The sequence below is a fragment of the Schistocerca nitens genome, chromosome 1, assembly GCF_023898315.1.
Source record: "Schistocerca nitens isolate TAMUIC-IGC-003100 chromosome 1, iqSchNite1.1, whole genome shotgun sequence".
Lineage (NCBI taxonomy): Eukaryota > Metazoa > Arthropoda > Insecta > Orthoptera > Acrididae > Schistocerca > Schistocerca nitens.
In genome coordinates this window covers 1,057,595,767-1,057,617,171 of record NC_064614.1, presented here as the reverse complement: position 1 = coordinate 1,057,617,171, position 21,405 = coordinate 1,057,595,767, and the positions used below count along the sequence as shown (strand labels likewise).

General features: G+C 41.1%; 1 non-coding gene and 1 pseudogene across 1 annotated transcript; one reads left to right on the top strand and one right to left on the bottom strand.

Moving 5' to 3' along the window:
- The first annotated feature begins 3,945 nt into the window (after positions 1–3,945).
- On the top strand, positions 3,946–4,063 carry LOC126210269 (5S ribosomal RNA; annotated as a pseudogene).
- A 15,967-nt stretch (positions 4,064–20,030) lies between these two features.
- Positions 20,031–20,105, bottom strand: Trnap-cgg (transfer RNA proline (anticodon CGG)). Its single transcript has one exon. It is a non-coding gene; the product is annotated as a tRNA-Pro (tRNA).
- Positions 20,106–21,405: the final 1,300 nt, after the last annotated feature.

Genomic DNA, 21,405 nt, shown 5'->3' with positions numbered 1-21,405 from the left:
AAAATCGTTTGTTTAAGAGAACTCAGTAACTTCGAACACTGGCTTTCACGTGAGTAACGGGAACATTTCAGACCACCTAAGGCTGCCAAAATCGACTTGGTAATGTGAAGTAGAAATATGATGGAACAACAATCATATACTTTGCTTCCAATACACTGCTGCTCGCTCTCTGTAATAAAAAAACTGAGTAAAGGAATCAACGATCAACTTGAACGGATGTATTGTGAAGTCCGCCCAAACCAAACGCAACGAAAAAAAAAAAAAAAAAAAAAAAACAGAAAAAAAATAATTGAAGCGACCGCTGACGATGAGGGGGAATTCCGGGTTTGGGTTCCGGTCCGACACAAATTTTCACTGTCGTCATTCCATTATGCTGATTATGGTTGCTCATAATCGCAACTCCATAAAAAATTTTATCCGGTGTAGGTTAGCGCTGGCGTCTTCCCATTGAAATGTAAACTGGTCGATATTTGTGACTTCTCTTCCTGTGCACACGACCTGCATCCTACACATCCAGGAGCTTTAGAGTCCCACTTTATCTGATCGCAAAAGCTGTTTCATATCAGGTAAGTAAGAAATGAGATTGGAGGAACCATTTTTCCTTTCATTTCTCGAACAATCCGTTCCTTTTCACCCCTTGCTCCTCTCTCTATCTCACCATACCTACTATACAGTTTGTGTCAATAATGTACAATACATTTTCTCAGTTCGCATTTTATACGCACCAAACCATTCACAAGACAACTACCTCATCGTCCCTTTGACACAAGATTATTTTCTGATTTTATTACATTTTCTGGTTGTAATATATTAATGTAATGCTATTGGCTTTATACTCAACTCTACGCTGATTTCACAAAAATCATGGGATACCTCCTAATGTTGTGGCTGACCTGCTTCGCCCGACGTTGTGCAACTACTCGATTTCGCATGGACTTAACAAATCGTTGAACGACCTCTGCAGAAATATTGTGCCGTATGCCTCTTTAGCCATCCATAATTGCGAAAGTGTTGCAGGTGCAGGATTTTCTGCACGAATGACCTCTCGATTATTTCTCATAAGTATTCCATGGGATTCGTGTCGCCCAATCTGGGTAGCCAAATCATTCACGAGTTGTCCAGAATGTTCTTTAAGGCAATCGCGAATAACTGTGGCCCTGTGACATGGCGCATTGTCATCCATAACTATGAAGGCCATGGATGGCTGCAAATGATCTCCAAGTAGCCGAGTATAATGATTCGCAATTATCGGGTCCGTTGGACCAGAGGACACAACACACACCATTCCATCGTAGAGCCACCACCAGCTTGCACAGTGGCTTGTTGACAACCTGAGTCCACGTCTTCGTGGGAGCTGCGCCACACTAGATTCCTACCATCAGCCCTTACAAACTGAATTCGGGGTTACCTGGCCAGGCTACGGTTTTCCAATTGTCTATGGTCCAACCGATGTCGTCACGAGCCCAGGAGATGTGCTGCAGGCGATCTCGATGTGTTAGCAAAGGCACTCGTGTCATTCACCTGCTGTCATATCCCATTAGCGCCAAATCTCACTGAACTCTCCTAACGGATACATTCGTCGTACGTCCCACATTGATTTCTGCGGCGTTGCTTGTCTGCTAACACTGACAACTATAAACGAACACGGCTGCTCTTGGTCGCTAAACGAAGCCAGTCAGTCACTGCGTTGTCCTTGATGAGAGCTAATGCCTGAAATTTGAATTTCTCAGAGCACTGTTGACACTGGGGATCACGGAATACTGAATACCCTAACGATTTCTAAAATGAAATCTCCCATGCGTGTAGCTCCAACTACCATTCCATTTTCAAAGTCTTAATTCCAGTCGTGTGACCATAACCACGTCGGAAATCTTTTCACGTGAATTACCTGAGTACAAATGAGGGCTCAGCTCATGCACGGCTGTTTGATACCTTGTGTGCGCGATACTACCGCCATTTGTATATTGCATGTGTATATCGCTATGGCATGATCCATATATTATCTTTACTTATGATCAGAACATCCCGATGTTTGCCGATAAGTCTTTGCCAGAATCTGACTGTAAAAATCGTTCTACGCTAGGGCGTCCGAAGGGGGCAATGGGGGTGTTTCTGCCCTCCCCCTGCCTGGAATGTGAAGCGCAGAATTTTTATTCATTTCAAAATTCTCGTACGCAATAGATAATCATTAATTTTGTGGCATGTAAAAAGCCTTCGTTTCGTCTATAAAATTTAGTTCTTGTGGGATGAACGTCTGGGAACTGCCGTGCTTATGTACATAAGAAATGGAAATTTTAGAGTCCTGCTTTGAAATAAATTTTTTCCCATTCTGGTTATGATTCTAAGTTCAGCATTCACTATGGTACGGATGTTCATATGTTTTTCTCTCATAAATGGTAAATTCAAAACGGTTATCTGATTTTACGTTTCTTATGTATATATGAAGGCCTGACATACTGCGAAATAGGGAACTCCGTGATAAACGACTTACTTAAATTCCTTTTATTACAGTACACAGTCGCACTTTTTATACAGTGGTAACAGGTTTAGTTCAGTTGTAGGGGCTTCTTCAGATCATAGAAGTTGCACAGCAAGCAGCCCCTTTTGGGATCCGTGAATAGCGTCCATGAGTGAATCATGGGCCCTGCACACAGGTAATAAAATGGCTGGTTACTCTGCATTATGTATAACCTGAACAGTCTTTGCAGTTGAACGAAGCCTGTTATTTGGCCAAAAAAGTTCACGTTAATCTGTAATAAGGCATTTCCTTTGCAGTTGCCGTATACAAATGAATCAAAAATAATTGTATGAAAATAAGGCTCGGCTCTGAGCACTATGGGACTCAACTGCTGAGGTCATTAGTCCCCTAGAACTTAGAACTAGTTAAACCTAACTAACCTAAGGACATCACAAACATCCATGCCCGAGGCAGGATTCGAACCTGCGACCGTAGCGGTCTTGCGGTTCCAGACTGCAGCGCCTTTAACCGCACGGCCACTTCGGCCGGCATGAAAATAAGGGAATAGGCAACAACAAAGCAAACAGCAAAGGGTTTTGTGCAGTAAGAAATGAAATTAAACTTCAGGGTCCTACACTTTATTTGCTATATTTTTCTTCTTTTCACTGAATGTGATTGGGCAGTGTTTGAAGCAGTGGACGAGCACTTGGGAGGGTTAGGTTTCAAATCACTACACATTCAGGCGGCTTAAGGTTCCCGATATTTTCCTTAAATCGATTACAACGAAAGCTGGGATGGTTCCTTCGAAAATAACGTGGCTTATATTCTTTCTGCTTTGCTTTCTAGTCTGAGCCATCTCGCGGTCTATAATGAAAGGCAAGAAGAATAGGGTTTAAATTCGCGTCGACGATCTTTAGAGACGGAGGACGATCTCAGATTGTTGGAGGATAGGGAAGGAAAATGTCCGTATCGTTTTCAAAGGAACCATCCTGGCAGTTTTCGGAAAGTACTGAAAACATTAATGTGGATGAAAGGAGGGCATTTGAACATCCGTCCTTTTAAATTCAAATTCAGAGCTGTGCACTGTATCTCGCTAATGATCTTGAGGCAATGAGAGGACAAACTGTAATCTTACTTCCTGTTAACATGTGGGGTACACTTGTCAAATTCCTCCAACACCCTTGGATTTTATGAATGGGAGGTTATAAGAGCTTTTTTAATTTACAGTCAGCTCATTTGTTTCCTCCAAAAAGGCCTTTAAAATCAGATACTGTTGCTTCATGTACTGAAATAAATGAATGAGTTGGAAGTCATTTACGAAATAAACCTGTTTCAACTAGGTTAACGAACTGTTTGTTGTATAAATTTTCACAGCCCCAACTTACTTGGTCTTACTTCAACATTTCGTGGTCCGAGTTCTTCAGCCGCAGCTATCTCATCATTTTTACATTAGGGAAGCCAAAATAATCCTTTAAGTTAAGTGACTGCGCAATGGCCTTGCTGCAGTGGAAACACCGGTTCCCGTCAGATCACCGAAGTTAAGCGCTGTCGGGTGTGGTCGGCACTTGGATGGGTGACCATCCGGGACGCCACGAGCTGTTGCCATTTTTCGGGGTGCACTCAGGCTCGTGATGCCAATTGAGGAGCTACTCGACCGAATAGTAGCTGCTGCGGTCACAGAAAACCATCATAACGGCCAGGAGAGCGATGTGCCGACCATACGCCCCTCCTATCCGCATCCTAAGCTGAGGATGACACGGCAGTCGGATAGTCCCGATGGGCCACTTGTGGCCTGAAGACGGAGTGCTTTAAATGACTGCACCGACGTGTTCTATTGTGGGGTCTGTAAACGGACTCTTGACTTTAGCTTTATTTTAAGGGAATTGGGGTAATTTTCCTGTGCATTAATACCCGTGTGAGTAATAATTACACCAACTGATCAAAATTTTCGACACACTCCTATATAATGTAGAACGGAGCACTAGATGTTAGGCGGCCAGTCAGTGTAAAAGGTAGTGGGGAATATTGTGTTCTTAGTAGAGAAGCAGTGAAAGCAGATTGGGCCAGTCAGGGAAGCTCACTGATCTTGAATGTGGACTAGACATTGGGTGTAACAAATCCATGAAGGACATTTCAACCATTGTACAGTTACCCAAGTAGACTACTAGTGACGCGAATGTGGAGTGAAACGTGAAGGAACAACAGCAGCTAAACCTAGACCAAGCAGACCTTATGTACTGACAGAGAGGAAAGGTCCAGCATTGCGGACATTGCTTGTAAAAATCGCATTAAGTCAACGGAAAGAATAGCTCGTATGTCCCTTATTGCTAGCACCAGTCCTGTAAGCACAATGACTGTGCATAGGGATATAAAAACAATGATGCACAACACTCGAACAATTTCTCATAAACGACACATTGCTGTGGTCAGTGCTGAGCTACGCCACTGGCTACTTTATGACTGGAAACGAGTGATATGGAGTAATGAATCCCGGTATACCCAGTCGAAAACTGGAGAACGTTACCATCTCGGGTAGTACCAACATTAAAGAATGGAGAAGATTGTGTTTCGATGTAGATGAGTTTTCTGTAGTTACTGCGCTTAAGAAAACGCTAAATTCAGGAGGATATGAACACACGTTACAGAACTGTGTACTGTGCAGAGCAGAGCAGAAAAACTGTTCAGACGAGATGACTGCCATATGAGCACAACAGTATACCTTGTCATTAGGTAGCAATCGTTCGTGGACAATAACAATCCTAAAATGGACTGACTTGCGAAGAATCACTACTTGAACCCAGTGGAACACATCTGGGATGAGTTATAATGTCGACATCGCTCCAGTCATCAACGTGCAACATGACTGTTTCTGGTTTCCGCTCTTGAGGAAGAACGGGCTGCCATTCAGACACTCCATTGAAAGTATTCCAAGCAGAGTTGTAGCTATCAGAAAATCAGTGGGTAGACACACCCACATTAATGTACATTAATAGCCCACTCATACGTTTGGTCAGATTGTGCATATTTATAAATTTGTTATTTACTATCAAAAGTAAAATTTCCTTATGTATACGTAAATAAGGCAGGCGCAAACGAAATTAATTTGTTCCGTCTAACATGTAAGATGAATCCGGAAGAGAGAGAGAGAGAGAGAGAGGGGGGGGGGGGGAATAAAGTAATACATTTCTAAGTGCTAGAAAGAATAGGTGGAGAAAGAAGAGGGGATTCTGACAGGAGCAGTATAGGTTCTGAAATAAAGGGGCATTCAAATGATACCCTGTCATTAGTGTAAAGTAACGGTAAAGATTTTATTAACTCAAAAATGTAGTTGTACACAGTACACATACTCAAAAATAGTCGCCAAAACTGTTGGCACATTTATACCATTTGCAACACTAGCCGGTCGATTCCATCCTTGAAGAAGCTATTAGGGTGCTGTCGGATCCAGGCCTGGACGCAGTCACACGTTTCGTCGTCCATTGCGAATTGATGTCCGCTAATAGCTTGTTTTAGAGGTCTGAACACGTGAAAGTCACACAGTCAAAGGTTGGGACCGTATGGTGAATGTTCCAGCGTCCCCACCGAAACTGCTGCAATGTCGTCTTCACCACATTGGCTGGGTGTGGGTGGGCATTGTTATGCAGGATTACAACGCCATTGGACAACATGCCTCGGCGTTTCGACTTCGTGGCCGTCTAAGGTTCTGTAAAATGCCTTGATAACTCTGGGCTTTGATGGTTGTTCCCCATTCCACGAACTCGACAAGCAGTGGGCCCTTGTGGTTAAAAAAGATGGACTCATGAGCTTTACAGAACTGGTGTGCACGGCCTTTGATTTCTGTGGCAGTGGTGAAGTCGCAAAAAGCCGTATTTCTCCTCATGATATCGTTGCAGATGACTCAAAGACAGCACCATTCGAGTACTGCGCTGCTCGGCGCTCAGTTGGTGGAGAGCCCACTAAGCATAGATTTTTCGAAAATTTAAGTGTTGATCCATCGTTGTGTAGGCGGTGCCCACGCTAATACCCAGTAACCGATGGATCTCGTCCACGGTGATTCCGCGGTTGTCCAAGACTGAAGCATTCACTTCCACAACCATTTCCGGTGTGATGACACCTGTCCAGAACGAGCATCGTCTTCCAGTGACTCGCGCCCCTCAAGGAATCGTTTCCGCCATTTCACAACTCTTGAACGACTCAGGCTGTACTCACCGTTCACAGCCTTCACCCGTCGATAAATTTTATGGCCTCTAACTCCCTCCGCCGCCAAACATCGAATCACTTCTCGTTGCTCCTGCTTACTCGCCTGCATGTTCAATAGTGGGCGATGACTTGTGTGACCACCTTCTCCTCGGCGTGAAACCACGATGGCAGTATGCAACATCAAACAGTGCGCATGCGTCAGTCTCTCTACCAATAGATGCCGCCACCATACCCACAGTTACGTGGTGCCACATTACGTGTAAGACAAAGGTAGACGCACTGACCAGATTTCATTTGAATGAACCTCATAGTAGGGAGCAGACAAAGACTAGCCTATCCTAAAGATTATATGAGGTATAGGTTGTAGAAGTTATGACGTGGTGGAAAGATTAATTTAAGGTACGATTAAATGAAGGACACTAGAAAGACTGATTTTTTTAAGTGAACTACATAACTGATATTTATGAAGTAAAAACTACTTAACTGTTGCAAATGAACAGATCAAATACTGGCTTCAAGTTGAAAATAATGTGGGACTGATGAAACAAAGATCCATGAGACCGCCGTCATCATGTTACCACTCAGATGAGAGTACTAAAGGGAAACCACAGCGTGGGAGAGACGTCAACTTTTCCAATCGTGCTTGGCCCCATTTTGCGGCAGACGCGAGTCCTAGCTTCTGAACTTTGTCGAAGGAACTAAGAAACGAGTTTCTGTGACGCACTGTAATGAGAAGAGTTTTAATTGCTAAATTATTCAATTGTACCAGTGAAATAGTCCCCAGGAGCGTCGTCTCAAATGAGAAATACGTAAGCATGAAAGACGGGAAACAAAAGTCAACACTGCAGCGGCCGTGAGGAATAAAGGCATTATGCGAATGAAATTGTTTGTTTACTCTGAGTAAAACTGCTGAAGATACGTGTACATTTTCAAGAAAAAACAGTAAAAACATAACGTACTGAAGGATGATAAATGGCACTGTAGTCTTATCATGAAGATGATTATGCGTAATTCACAAACACAGGCAGTTTATAAAAAGTTAATAAATTTTCGCATAACTCTGTCTTTTGAGTAGTTTTAATTTTCTTTGGTGAGTCATTACAAAAAAATACTGACTGTACAAAAGTCAGCAGCGAGTCGCATTAACATACAATCATCTTCAAACAGTTAAGGATTACACACGGGAACAAAAAAAAAAATCTGTGAGATAAGTAGGTACATATAATGAAGAGCCAAAGAAACTGGTACACCTGCTTAATGTCGTGTAGAGCATTCTGAAGTGCCGCAACATGAAATGGCTTGGATTCGACTAATGTCTAAAGTAGTGCTGGAGGGAACTGACCATGAATTTAGTAGGGCTGTCCATAAATCCGTAAGAGTACGAGGGGTTGGGCATCTTTTCTGAACAGCATGTTGCAATGCATCCCAGATATGCTCAATAATGTTCTTGTCTGGAAAGTTTAGTGGGCAGCGGAAGTGTTTAAACTCAGAAGAGTGTTCCAGGAGCCACTCTGTAGCAATTCAGGACATGTAGGGTGTCGCATTGTCCTGCTGGAATTACCGAAGTTCGTCGGAATACACAATGGACATGAATGGATGCATGGATGCAGGTGATCAGACACGAAGCTTATGTACGTGTCATCTGTCAGAGTCCCAGATCATCCAACTGCACACACCCCATACCATTATAGGCTCTCCATCAGCTTGAAATTCCCCTGCTGACATGCATCGTCCATGGATTCATGAGGTTGTCTCTATACCCATACACGTCCATCCGCTCGATATAATTTGAAACGAGACTCGTCCGACCAGGCAACATGTTTCCAGTCATCAACAGTCCAATGTCGGTGTTCAAATGGTTCAAATGGCTCTGAGCACTATGGGACTCAACATCTTAGGTCATAAGTCCCATAGAACTTAGAACCACTTAAACCTAACTAACCTAAGGACATCACACACACCCATGCCTGAGGCAGGATTCGAACCTGCGACCGTAGCAGTCCCGCGGTTCCGGACTGCAGCGCCAGAACCGCACGGCCACCGCGGCCGGCAGTGTCGGTGTTGACAGGCCCAGGCGAGGTATAAAGTGTTGCAGTCATCAAGGATGCACGAGTGGGCCTTCGACTCCGAAAGCCTGCATCGATTATATTTCATTCAATGGTACACACGTGACACTTGTTGATGGCCCAGCATTGAAATCTGTAGCAATTTGCGGAAGTGTTGCACTTCTGTTACGCTGAACGATTCTCTTCAGTCGTCGTTGGTCCCATTCTTGCACGATCTTTCCTGGCCGCAGCGATGTCGGAGATCTGATGTTTTACCGGATTCCTGATATTCAGGGCACACTCGTGTAATGGTTGTGCAGGAAAATCCCCACTTGATCGCTAACTCGGAGAAGTTGTGTCCCATCGCTTGTGCAGCGACTGTAGCAACACTTTCAAACTAACTTAAATCTTGGTAAGCTGCCATTGTGGCAGCAGTAACCGATCTATCAAATGCGCCAGACATTTGTCTTACATAGGCGTTGCCGACTGTCGACTGCCTGTTTACGTATCTCTGTATTTGAATACGCATGACTATACTAGTTTCTTTGGCGCTTTATTGTATGATCATGAGATAATTAGTCTTTAAATTATTTTGTTTTCACAGACTCTGGTTCTCATGATAAACCGTTGAAAAAATACGCTTTTTTTACTAATCTACCATTATAAACATGTCTTTTTCGAAGTGAGGTAACTGAAGTCAATATCGCCTGTGACTCAGTATGGCCTAGTACCGTTGTCTTGGTAATTTTTACAGGAATCCGACAGATGGCACCTCAAGCGCATTTGCTACCTTCGTTAATTATATTTGCTTCTCACAGAGAGCGCCGTGACTATAAGCCGTTTCACAGGTGAACTTTTGTTGTTTTCCATTCAGTCGTTATTAATTTCTACAGGTAAGCTTCTTGCGTTACTCATTCATTGCAGTTTTTCTGCAAACGTGATCCTGTGTCTGTTACTTAAGGAAACTGTCCTGTTTGGGGATTTCTGCTACAGAAAATATGAGTTCTTAACGTAAGCCTTGTGTTAATAAGCCCGACCATTTTTGCTATATGTGTTGTAAATATTGTCAAGGACAGCAACGACGGAATATAAATGATTTTGCAAAACAAAACTATCGGACATATTTTGGAAAACAACTTGGACAAAATGATGAATGTTGGGCCCCACACAACATTTGTAAATCTTGCATGGAGTCATTTCGATATTGGGGTCATGAAGAACCAAAAGGGCTTCCGTTTGGAATTCCGATGACATGAACAGAGCCAAGAAACCACCTTGATGATTGCTACTTTTGTGCTGTGAATATAAAAAGCGTGCATCTACACAAAAAGCTCTCTTGGATTTACCCAAACGTACAATCTGCTAAGCCTCTAATTCCCATAGTGAAGATTTGCCAAGAGCGGTATTTACTTCCTCATCAGATGATTAATGATGTCGAAGTGTTTGATAGAGTAAAAGCAGTAGTGAATGTGAATGCGAAGAATATAAAAACGATGATTCACAAACCACATCACTGAAGTTGAACTGGAAGCATGGACAAGCTTTGTATCAAATGTCTAAAACTTTTTGGAGAATCACCAGACTGAAGTATATTCCGAAATAGTAGACAAAATGCTCCAGAATCACCGAGTGCGACATGGTCGCGTATACGAACAGTGATTCAATACTGTCAAATGCTTTTTTTTCCAGTCTTTGATCAAAATATGAATTCTTTAGACCATCTGAGGATGGTCTCTACGGACTGAAACCGGTCATCGTCTAAAGAATTCATATTGTGATAAGAGACTGGGAAAAAAAAGAATTTGATGCTCCAGAATTTCCAAACACTAGGAGCTAATATGAGTGTCAAATTGCGTGATTTGCACAATCATTTAGATACATTTTCTGACAATTTGGTCGGTTACAGAGATGAACAAGGGGAATGGTTCCACTAGGGCATCAAGGTTATGGAGGAAAGATATCAAGGTAGTTGGAGAGACTGTCTGGACCAAAAATATTGAAGAAAATCCCATACAAAACGTCTTCTTTATTCTTATTGGTATGTTTTTTGTTTTTTATTATTCTTTGTATCATTTATAACACTTCGTTTGTTTGAAATCATCTGATAACTTTAAAATAAACGTTTGTCAGGTAGTCATTTCATTTTGGTTTTGGTGTGTTATCGATGTGCATGTCAGAGAGGGAAGAGAGAGAGAGAGAGAGAGAGAGAGAGAGAGAGAGAGAGAGAGAGAGAAGGTTACATTACTGTTAAACAATGTTTGTGCTTGTCGTGCCACACAGTCTTTGCCTCTGGGCAGTCTGATATGTTCTTAGGTGAAGTGTGGTAGTTGATGGGCGTATTCAGTAGTGCAGTGCTGACTTCCGATGGTACCTGTTAGATAAAAAAAAGATTTGTTGTGAAGGATAATAAGGATGAATATGCTGTATGTATTGGAAGGCGAAAAGGACATGAATTTTGAATAATGTTATTATTTTTGAAGAGAAGAAGTATGAGGTAAGCATGGAGCACTGTGCAGATAGGAATGATTATTGTCAGCTAGTTAACTTGCTCAGAGCTGGAAGAAAGACCATCGCACTTCCCTGAGCCAGGCATTAACATATGAACGGATTAAGTTGTTAGTGACGTTCGGTGGCAGGAGGAACAAGACTTTTTGGTCAGGTGAATACAGGGTTATAAACACAAAATCAAATAGGGGTAATGCAGGAGTAGGTTTAATAATGATTAAAAAAATAGGAGTACGGGTAAGCTACTATAAACAGCATAGTGAACGCATTATTGTGGCCAAGATAGACACAAAGCCCACGCCTACTACAGTAGTACAAGTTTATATGCCAACTAGCTCTGCAGATGATGAAGAAATTAAAGAAATGTATGATGAGTTGAAAGAAATTATTCAGGTAGTGAAGGGAGACGAAAATTTAATAGTCATGGGTGACTGGAATTCGAGAGTAGGAAAGTGGAGAGAAGGAAACATAGTAGGTGAATATGGATTGGGGCTAAGAAATGAAAGAGGAAGGCGCCTGGTAGAATTTTGCACAGAGCACAATTTAATCATAGCTAACACTTGGTTCAAGAACCATAAAAGAAGGTTGTGTACATGGAAGAACCCTGGAGATACTAAAACGTTTCAGATAAATTTTATAATGGTAAGACAGAGATTTAGGAACCAGATTTTAAATTGCAAGACATTTCCAGGGGCAGATGTGGACTCTGACCACAATCTATTGGTTATGAACTGTAGATTAAACCTGAAGAAACTGCAAAAAGGTGGGAATTTAAGGAGATGGGACCTGGATAATCTGACTAAACCGGAGGTTGTACAGAGTTTCAGGGAGAGCATAAGGGAACAACTGACAGGAATGGGGGAAAGAAGTACAGTAGAAGAATAATGGGTAGCTCTGAGGGATGAAGTAGTGAAGGCAGCAGAGGATCAAGTAGGTAAAAAGACGAGGGCTAGTAGAACTCCTTGGGTAACAGGAAGAAATATTGAACTTAATTGATGAAAGGAGAAAATATAAAAATGCAGTGAATGAAGCAGGCAAAAAGGAATACAGATGTCTCAAAAATGAGATCGACAGCAAGTGCAAAATGGCTAAGGAGGGATGGCTAGAGGACAAATGTAAGGATGTAGAGGCTTATCTCACTAGGGGGTAAGATACTACCTACAGGAAAATTAAAGAGACCTTTGGAGAAAAGAGAACCACTTGCATGAATATCAAGAGCTCAGATGGAAACCAAGTTCTAAGCAAAGAAGGGAAAGAAGAAAGGTGGAAGGAATATATAGAGGGTCTATACAAGGGCGATGTACTCGAGGACAATATTATGGAAATTGAAGAGGGTGTAGATGAAGATGAAATGGGAGATACGATACTGCGTGAAGAGTTTGACAGAGCACTGAAAGACCTGAGTCGAAACAAGGCCCCGGGAGTAGACAACATTCCATTAGAACTACTGATGGCCTTGGGAGGGCCAGTCCTAACAAAACTCTACCATCTGGTGAGCAAGATGTATGAGACAGGCGAAATACCCTCAAAGTTCAAGAAGAATATAATAATTCCAATCCCAAATAAAGCAAGTGTTGACAGATGTGAAAATTACCGAATTATCAGTTTAATAAGTCACAGCTGCAAAATATTAAAGCGAATTATTTACAGACAAATGGAAAAACTGGTAGAAGCCGACCTCGGGGAAGATCACTTTGGATTCCGTAGAAATATTGGAACACGTGAGGCAATACTGACCTTACGACGTATCTTAGAAGAAAGATTAAGGAAAACCTACGTTTCTAGCATTTGTAGACTTAGAGAAAGCTTTCGACAATGTTGACTGGAACACTCTCTTTCAAATTCTAAAGGTGGCAGGGGTAAAATATGTATATTGAGCAAGCAGTAAAGCAAACAAAAGAAAAATTCCGAGTAGGTAGTAAAATCCATAGAGAAGAAATAAAGTTTCGTGACTTATAGACACATCATCAGGTACATACAAACATTAAAAGAAGGCAGACGACATGGCGAAAAATATAAAAGGCCAAACTAACATAGTTAAAACAATAATTTCAACAGGGTGGGTACTCAATTACTAAAAAATTGGGCTGTAGAAAATAACTACATATTACGTTAAAACATGGTAAAGAACATGGCGGAGAGTATACGGCTAAAAGGCCAACCTGGAAAGGATATCAATGAATAAACAGTTGGGCGATAGAAAACATAACTAGGATGCGCCAGTAAGTCAGTGTAACAAAACTATCTGCATAACATAACACGACTATCCGATCCATGGACGTTATGGTTTTAGTTATGAAGGCTGGGCCTTCTTTATTTTCCACCATATTGTTTACCATGTTTTAATGTTTATATGAAGATTTTTTCCCTCGTCCAACTATTTATTCATTGACAATCCACGGACATTGTGGTTATAATTATGAAGGTTGGGCTTTCTATATTCTTCGCCATGTTGTTTATCATATTTTAATGTCTGTATGCACCTGATGATGTGGCTATAAGCCACAAAACAGGTAAAGCTTCAGTAAAATTGTTCCAAAATACAGCTGTTGGTGGAATTCTTGCTATAAAATGTACAGTGAGATGCATATCCGAGTGTAATTAACATTGTATCACAAATTACGGTTTCTTTTTGATCGATTCGTGTGTGACTGCTTAAATGCCTCAATGCGCACTGCATTTAAGCTAGTCCTCTTGCCTTCCTGGTCACTGAGGTAGCGATTTGTAAGGGGCTGTGGTATATTCCTAAATTCCTCGCGTAAAATGGGTCCTTGTAAGTTTGTAAGCTGGATTTCGTGTGACAATTGACGTCTGTCTTCAAATATCTGTCAGGTCTGGTTTTTCCGCATCTCAGCAACGCTCTCCTGAGCTTCAAGCAAACCTGTGACCGTTCTTGCCGCTCTTCTGCATCTGTGTTCAGTATCCCCAGTTGAACTTCTTTTGTATGCTTCCAACACATTTGAGCAACATTCTCTAAAATTGGACGCGCAAATAGTTTGTAAACAACCCACTCTGTGGAATGGGTGCATTTTCCCAATACCTGGCCAATAACCGAAATTTACCACCTGTCTTACAACTGTGTTTAAGTGATCATTCCGTTTAATTACTGCATACTGTTACACCCATGTATTTGTATGAGTTAACTGACTGCTTTTCGAGAACTATACACCGTAACATTTCTGAACGTTTAAAGCAAATTGCCGGTCTTTGAACCACTTTGAATTCTTATCAAGATCTCATTAAATACTTGTTCAGGTTACTTCAGAAAGTACTTCACTGTCAATAATTCATCATCTACAGGAAGTCCGAGATTAATACTCACGTTGTCTGCTAGGTCATTAAGGCACAATGGGGAGAGCAAGGGTCTCAACATAATTACGAGGGGCACACCTGAAGTTACTTCTACATCTGCCGACGACTCCCCATCCAAGATAACATGCTGCGTCCTCCCTACCAAAAAATCCTAACTCCAGTAACAATTTCATTTGATGCCCCGTATGATCGTACTTGCTTTGGTAAATGTCGCTGAGCAGATGAATCAAATGCTTTCCGTGCTTCAAGTAGTATTGCATCTACCTGATTGGCTTGATGTATGATTTTCAGAAGCCTGCATGAGAAGAGTAAGATGGCTTTTGCGTGTCCTACGTTTGAATCCATGGTCGTTAATATGGAGGAAGTCATTCTGGTCGAGACACCCTGTTACGTTTAAGATCAGATTATGTTTGAAGACCTTACAACAGATGGATGTCAATAAATTAGACAGTAGTTTCGTTGATCATTACTGATACTCTTCTTGTACACGTGTGTGAACTGTGCTTCCTTCCACCTGTGTTGTTATGGAGCGCAAAACATGTTATGGACTCTCCAGATGGGTGTCGATAAATTCATTTATAATTGAAGATGCTTATATAAAACTATATCTACCAAATTTCCATATTTCATAAATTACTGTTTATATTCTATATGATTAGGATAATTTTTAACTCTTAACACGAAAATAAATAATTTATTTTCACTAGTTCTGTTAAATATGTATCAGTTAACCGAAAAAATGTGATTGGCAGCCAATTAAATGATTTAATCTTCTTTGCCTCTTCATCCCTGCTCACACTTGACAGGAAGAGTGGTAGAAAGACAGTCAAGTTTGCGCTATTGTAAGTTACGTTTTAGATATCTTAGAAAGAACTTATAGAGGGAAGTTGTGTGTAACCATTTGTAAAGCGTAGTCACGGCTGTATGCGATTAGTTTGGAAGCCAGTGGATTTTAATGGATTTTAATTTTGTCAACAAATAGATTGAAGCATTTCAGAGTGTAAAAATCAAAAGTGTGACCAGTTTTTTTATTTCGCAGTTATTGACTCAACGAATATTTACAGTCGTCGAAAGTTTTGATTTCTTCGTACAGAAATTTTTCGAGACCTACATACACATGAAAAGAAGACGACGAGGCCAACAACTGAATTAGCTAACGTATAAAATGCATATTTGAACCATCAGCTGTTTTTATTTTGAACTCAGACATCTACCGGTTTCGGTCTTGAAGTATCATCATGGATTAAGCGACCATACTGCAATAGTCATTACTTAAAATGTGTTGAGCATGTCATGAATGTAAATATATGACACACGACTTTAAAGGCAAACAAATGAATTTGTTTGCTTTTAAAGCCGTGTGTCACATACATATGTTCTGCACTCATTAGACTGTTCATTCCATTCAAGAGATCTTGTAATTCTTCTCCTTTTTCACTCATGATACCAGCGTCATAAGCGAATCGTATCATTGTTTTCATCTTGAATTTTAATTCTACTTCTGAACGTTTCTTTTATTTCCATCATTGCTTCTTCGATGTATCTATTGAACGAAAGAGAGACTCCGCCCCTGTCTTAGACTCTATTTAAGCTGATCATTTCGTTCTTAATCTTCCACTCTTGTTGTTTCCTCTTTATTCTTGAACATATTGCATATTACCCCATTTTGTAGCTTATCCCCATTTTTCTCAGAATTTCGAATATTTAGCACCATGTAACATTGTTGAATGCTGTTTGCAGGTCGACAAATCCTATGAATATATCTTGATTTTTCTTTAGTCTTGCTTCCATTATCAACCATAAAGTCAAAACTGCCTATCTGATGTCTTTGCCTTTTCTAAGGCCAAATTGACTGTGATCTAATACATCCTCAATTTTCTTTTACAGTTTTCTCTATGTTCTTCTTGTCAGCAATTTGGATGCATGAACTGATAAGCTGATTGTACGATAATTTTCGCTCTGTCAGCTCTTGCAATCTTTGGAATTGTGTCGATGATTTTTTTCCGAAAGAAAGACAACATATCGTCAGATTCATACATTCTACACACCAACATAAATAAGCGTTTTTTTGCCACTTCCTCCAATGATTTTAGACATTCTAATGGTATATTACCTATCCCTTTTGTCTTATTCGATCTGAAGTCTTCCAAAGGTTTCTTAAACTCTGATTCCAATACTGGATCCCCGATCTCTTCTATATCACTTCTGTTTCTTCTTGTATCACGTCGTTAGGCATGGCTCCCCCCTCACAGAGGCGTTCAGCGTACTCTTAGCATCTATCCGCTCTCTCCTCTGTATTTAGCAACGGAATTCCCATTTTCACGCTTAATGCCACCGCCCTTGCTTTTAATTTCAAAGAAGATCGTGTTTACTTTTCAACATTCTGAGTCATTCCTTCCGACAATCATTTCTTTTTCGATTTCTCCACATTTCTCACGCAGCTATTTCGCCGTATGTTTTGTGCACTACCTGTTTATTTTGTTTCTAGGTGACTTGTATTTCTGTATTCCTTAAATTCGCTAAACATTTTTATACTTTCTTCTTCATCGATCAGCTGAAGTATTTCTTCCCTTATCTATTTCCGCAGCTACTTTATATGTACCTAGGTTTTACATTACAACTTCTGTGGGTACCCTTTTTAGAGATGTCCAGTCCTCATCATCAGAACTGTCTACTGAGCTATTCCTTATCTCAGCATCTATATCCTTAGAGGTTTCCAAGCGTATTTCTTCATTTCTTGGTATTTCCGTATCATACTTGTTTGCACGCCGATTCTTCCGTACGATTCTCTTCAACATCAGCCTGCTATTCATCACTACTAAATTGTGATCTGAGTCTTTATTTGCTCCTGGGTATGCCTTACAATCCAGTATCTGATTTCTGAATCTCTAAATACCCCGTACCTTCGAAGTATACCTCCTCCTCTTGTTATTCTTGAACAGAGTGTTCGCTGTTACTAACTGACATTTATTTGCAAAACTGAATTAGTCTTCCTACTTTCTTATTCCTAGCACCCAGCACATATTTTCTTCTGAACATTTCTTCTACCGCTTCCCATACAACAGCATTACAGCCTCCCATCACTCTCGCTTTTCGTGCTGCATTACCCTTTCAATATTCGCGTATACTTTCTCTATCTCTCCATCTTCAGCTTCCGTCGTCGGTCTGTATACCTGTACTATCTTGGCCGGTGTTGGTTTGCTGCCGCTTCTGATAAGAACAACCCTAACAATGACCTATTTACAGTAGCACTCTCTCTGGCCTACCTTCCGATTCTTAATTAATCCTACTCATGTTATGTTATTATAGTACCATATACTCATCTGACCAGAGATTCTTGGCTTCTTTCCATTTCACTTCATTGTCCCCTCCATATTTAGAGTGAGCCATTGCATTGCCCTTTTCAGATTTTTTATCTTCTCTGCCATCTTCAGACATTCCACGTCCCGTCTCGCAGAAGGTTATCCTTTCGTTGGTTATTCAATCTTTTTCTCGTGGTCGCCTTCCCCTTGGCAGTACCCTTCCGGAGATCCGAATGGCTGACTATTGCGGTGGAATCTTAGGCCAGTTGGGAAATGATTATGACGCTGTTTCCGTTAAAGGCCACAGGTCCTGTGGATACACGATAAGTGTCTTTAATGCAGTGGTTTCCATTGTCTTTTTTATCTTCAAACCGTTGATCATTGATGATTCATCCGCCTTTAGGGGCAGTTTCTTAACCCATGGGTAAGAAGGTATCCTGAACTTCTGTCCGCTCCCCCGCCCTCTATGAGAAGGCCGTTGGTAGAATGAGAGATGCGTGTTATGCTGCAAGTCTTCGACCACCATAGCTGGTGATTTTTATTCCATATTTCAGGAAAACTCGGGTTTGAACCCGGGACTAAGGGCATTTTGATTATTAACAAAAGGCATCATTCCTAGACCGCGGGGGTCATCCTTAGTTGTAGATGTTTAGGTGATATTTAAACATACTACACCGTATATTACAGGTAGATAAAACTTTTGGCTTTTAACAGATAATTGTGGACTCTGACTAATATTGAAATCTGTGTACTTACTGAGACTGTGGAACATAACTGTCAGAAATTTGTAAATCTGCTTTGCAGCAGATTCTTTGAGTGTCAGTAAGTTGTGATAGCCTTTGTCAGATAAGTAATGAAACTTCCCGGCAAGTTAAAACTATATACCGTACCGAGACTGGAACTCGAGACCTATACCTTTCGCCAGCAAGTTTACATTTTTTTTTTTTTTTTTGCTCATTCGTAACTGGATGGAGACCATACAATGAATTATAGTAATGAATTTAAAAAGAAATTATACAAACTATCAGCGCTTGAGCATGGAATGTTCGTTAAAGGTCCGTTCATGTACCTTTAACCGTGTTTCTTCTCTCTGTGATTTCTCTAAAATCGGACTTCATTATCAAACAGCACCCGAAGACACCGGTGGATCGAGCTGGACGACTTTTTGCTTAAAAGTACGGAACCTTATGGCATGCCAAGTCACTCAACAATCTTACACTGACTAAAGACATAAAATAAAACATACATTGGTTAATAATTACAATATATTCTCAAATAAAACGCAATTAAATGTACACATACATTATGTGATTACGAGTGCCGTTTGGTTGCAACTCATGAATAAAATAAAGAAATAATGTAGTTTTAATAGCGGTGTGCCACTTATTTACGATCTGGACAAGACCTAGAAAACAAAAGGTTACTCTTCCTCTTTCACCAATAATATGCCGATCAAAAATCTCCAAATGTTTCCAGCGGCTGCAGACAATATTTATACAGCCGTGGACTACATCTATGGCTTAAATTACTTCTTTTTTTATTACTTACAATTACATTTTGCGCTAATAAAAGCTCAGCATGCAAATGGGCCTTTAAACTGTCCCTTGAGTTGCGAGGCGAAAGGACATACCGGCAGGCGAGCAAGTCACTCTAAAGCACATTGCATACTCGTATGTAAGTCTACAAAGACACTTACATATCTTGTAAAGCATACCTATCACAACAAATATTTACACAAAAAAGATTTTCCATGCTTGAATGTGGCGCGTGCGCCTATAACAGTTTTATGTTGGCATTGCGCGTACCGCGCATGCGCAGTCGCGTACAGTTCAGAACTAGCGCGGCCGTCGCGAAGCTAGTTCATCACACGACACATTGTTTATACTCAGTTCGTGTGTCCATGTCGACAACACGTCTCAAGATTTATCATCATGGATTTTACAAAAGTGGTTTAACATATAAAAGAGGTACAAAATCATTCGTTAGTCACGATTATTACAAGTTCTTATTGCTGATAGTATTTTTCGCACAGTATTGCGCTTTAAATGTCTTTTTCTTTCAGATATAACGTCTTTTCACGACGTGTCGTCGTTCATTGTTCCATGAACCGAAAACATACGATAACATTATGAAGGTGAGCATTGAATAAGATTCTCACTCTGCAGCGGAGTGTGCGCCGATATGAAACTTCCTGGCAGATTAAACTGTGTGCCGGACCGAGACTCGAACTCGGGACCTTTGCCTTCCGCGGGCAAGTGCTCTACCAACTGAGCTACCCAAGCACGACTCACGCCCCCTCCTCACAGCTGTACTTCTGCCAGTGCCTCGTCTCCTACCTTGCAAACTTTACAGAAGCTCTCTTGCGAACCTTACAGAACTAGCACTCCTGAAAAAAAGGATATTGCAGAGACATGGCTTAGCCACAGCCTAGGGGATGTTTCCAGAATGAGATTTTCACTCTGCAGCGTTCTGTGCTAGTTCTGTAAGGTTCGCAAGAGAGCTTCTGTAAAGTTTGCAAGGTAGGAGACGAGGTACTGGCAGAAGTAAAGCTGTGAGGACGGGGCGTGAGTCGTGCTTGGGCAACTCAGTTGGTAGAGCACTTGCCCGCGAAAGGCAAAGGTCCCGAGTTCGAGTCTTGGTCCGGCACACAGTTTTAATCTGCGAGGAAGTTTCAAGGTGAGCATTGTTTATGGCAATTCAGTGTCACAGTTCGCAGTTTTGATACAGATGCGTGTGCGCGTTCACTCGTAGCACAGTTTATATTTTTGCACTGGTTACACTGTTTATTTAGACTGACGTCACTGTTTTTTTGCCCTAGGTCGTACATCGCCTGATAGAAGACTGGTGGATTCCCATTCCACAGTGTAAGTTCGTGAAGGCATGGAAGCAGGACCTCGGACGGCACGATGCTTGCGTCGACCCTCGTTTAGACCAGGGAAGAGTGTCCGTCACTTCCGAGAACATATTGCTCCCTGAGGACCTGTCCAAAATTCTTCCACCCGTCGAGTGGTCTTCCTCGATTTGGAACAAAGCGACCGTAGGTGCAGTAGGGAACCAGTTCTTGCTATTCAGACTTTCAGAGATACAGAGATGCAGCGCAGTAAATGTCAATTTGCTATGCACTCAAAGGTGTCGGCGCATTTCACTATGACAGTTTTTTCACGTACACAGTTTGTCAAGCGATACACAAATATTCGTTCACAAATAGTTGTGACGTAGAACAAATGTCCGTCGTCAAGTTTTTACGGAAACAATTCGTAACACGATTCTACATTAACAGTTTGTAAACATATTTCAAACATAGATAGTTCAACGCGTCTATATACATAGCATCATATCATAATAGTCTTTTTCAATTAAGCGGTTTTGCACACGAGTTTCTTCGTATTTACAAGTTCAGCGACGTATAATAAACGTTCACAAATAGTTTCAGGTTATGCAACTCTCATAACTTTCCCCATATGAGCACATGTAACAAGTAATGATAACATATACAAGTGAACATATATCATTTAGCTTTACCTAAATACAGGTAAATACATAGAAACATGTTACATATAGGCTTTTACATAGGTTCAAATGC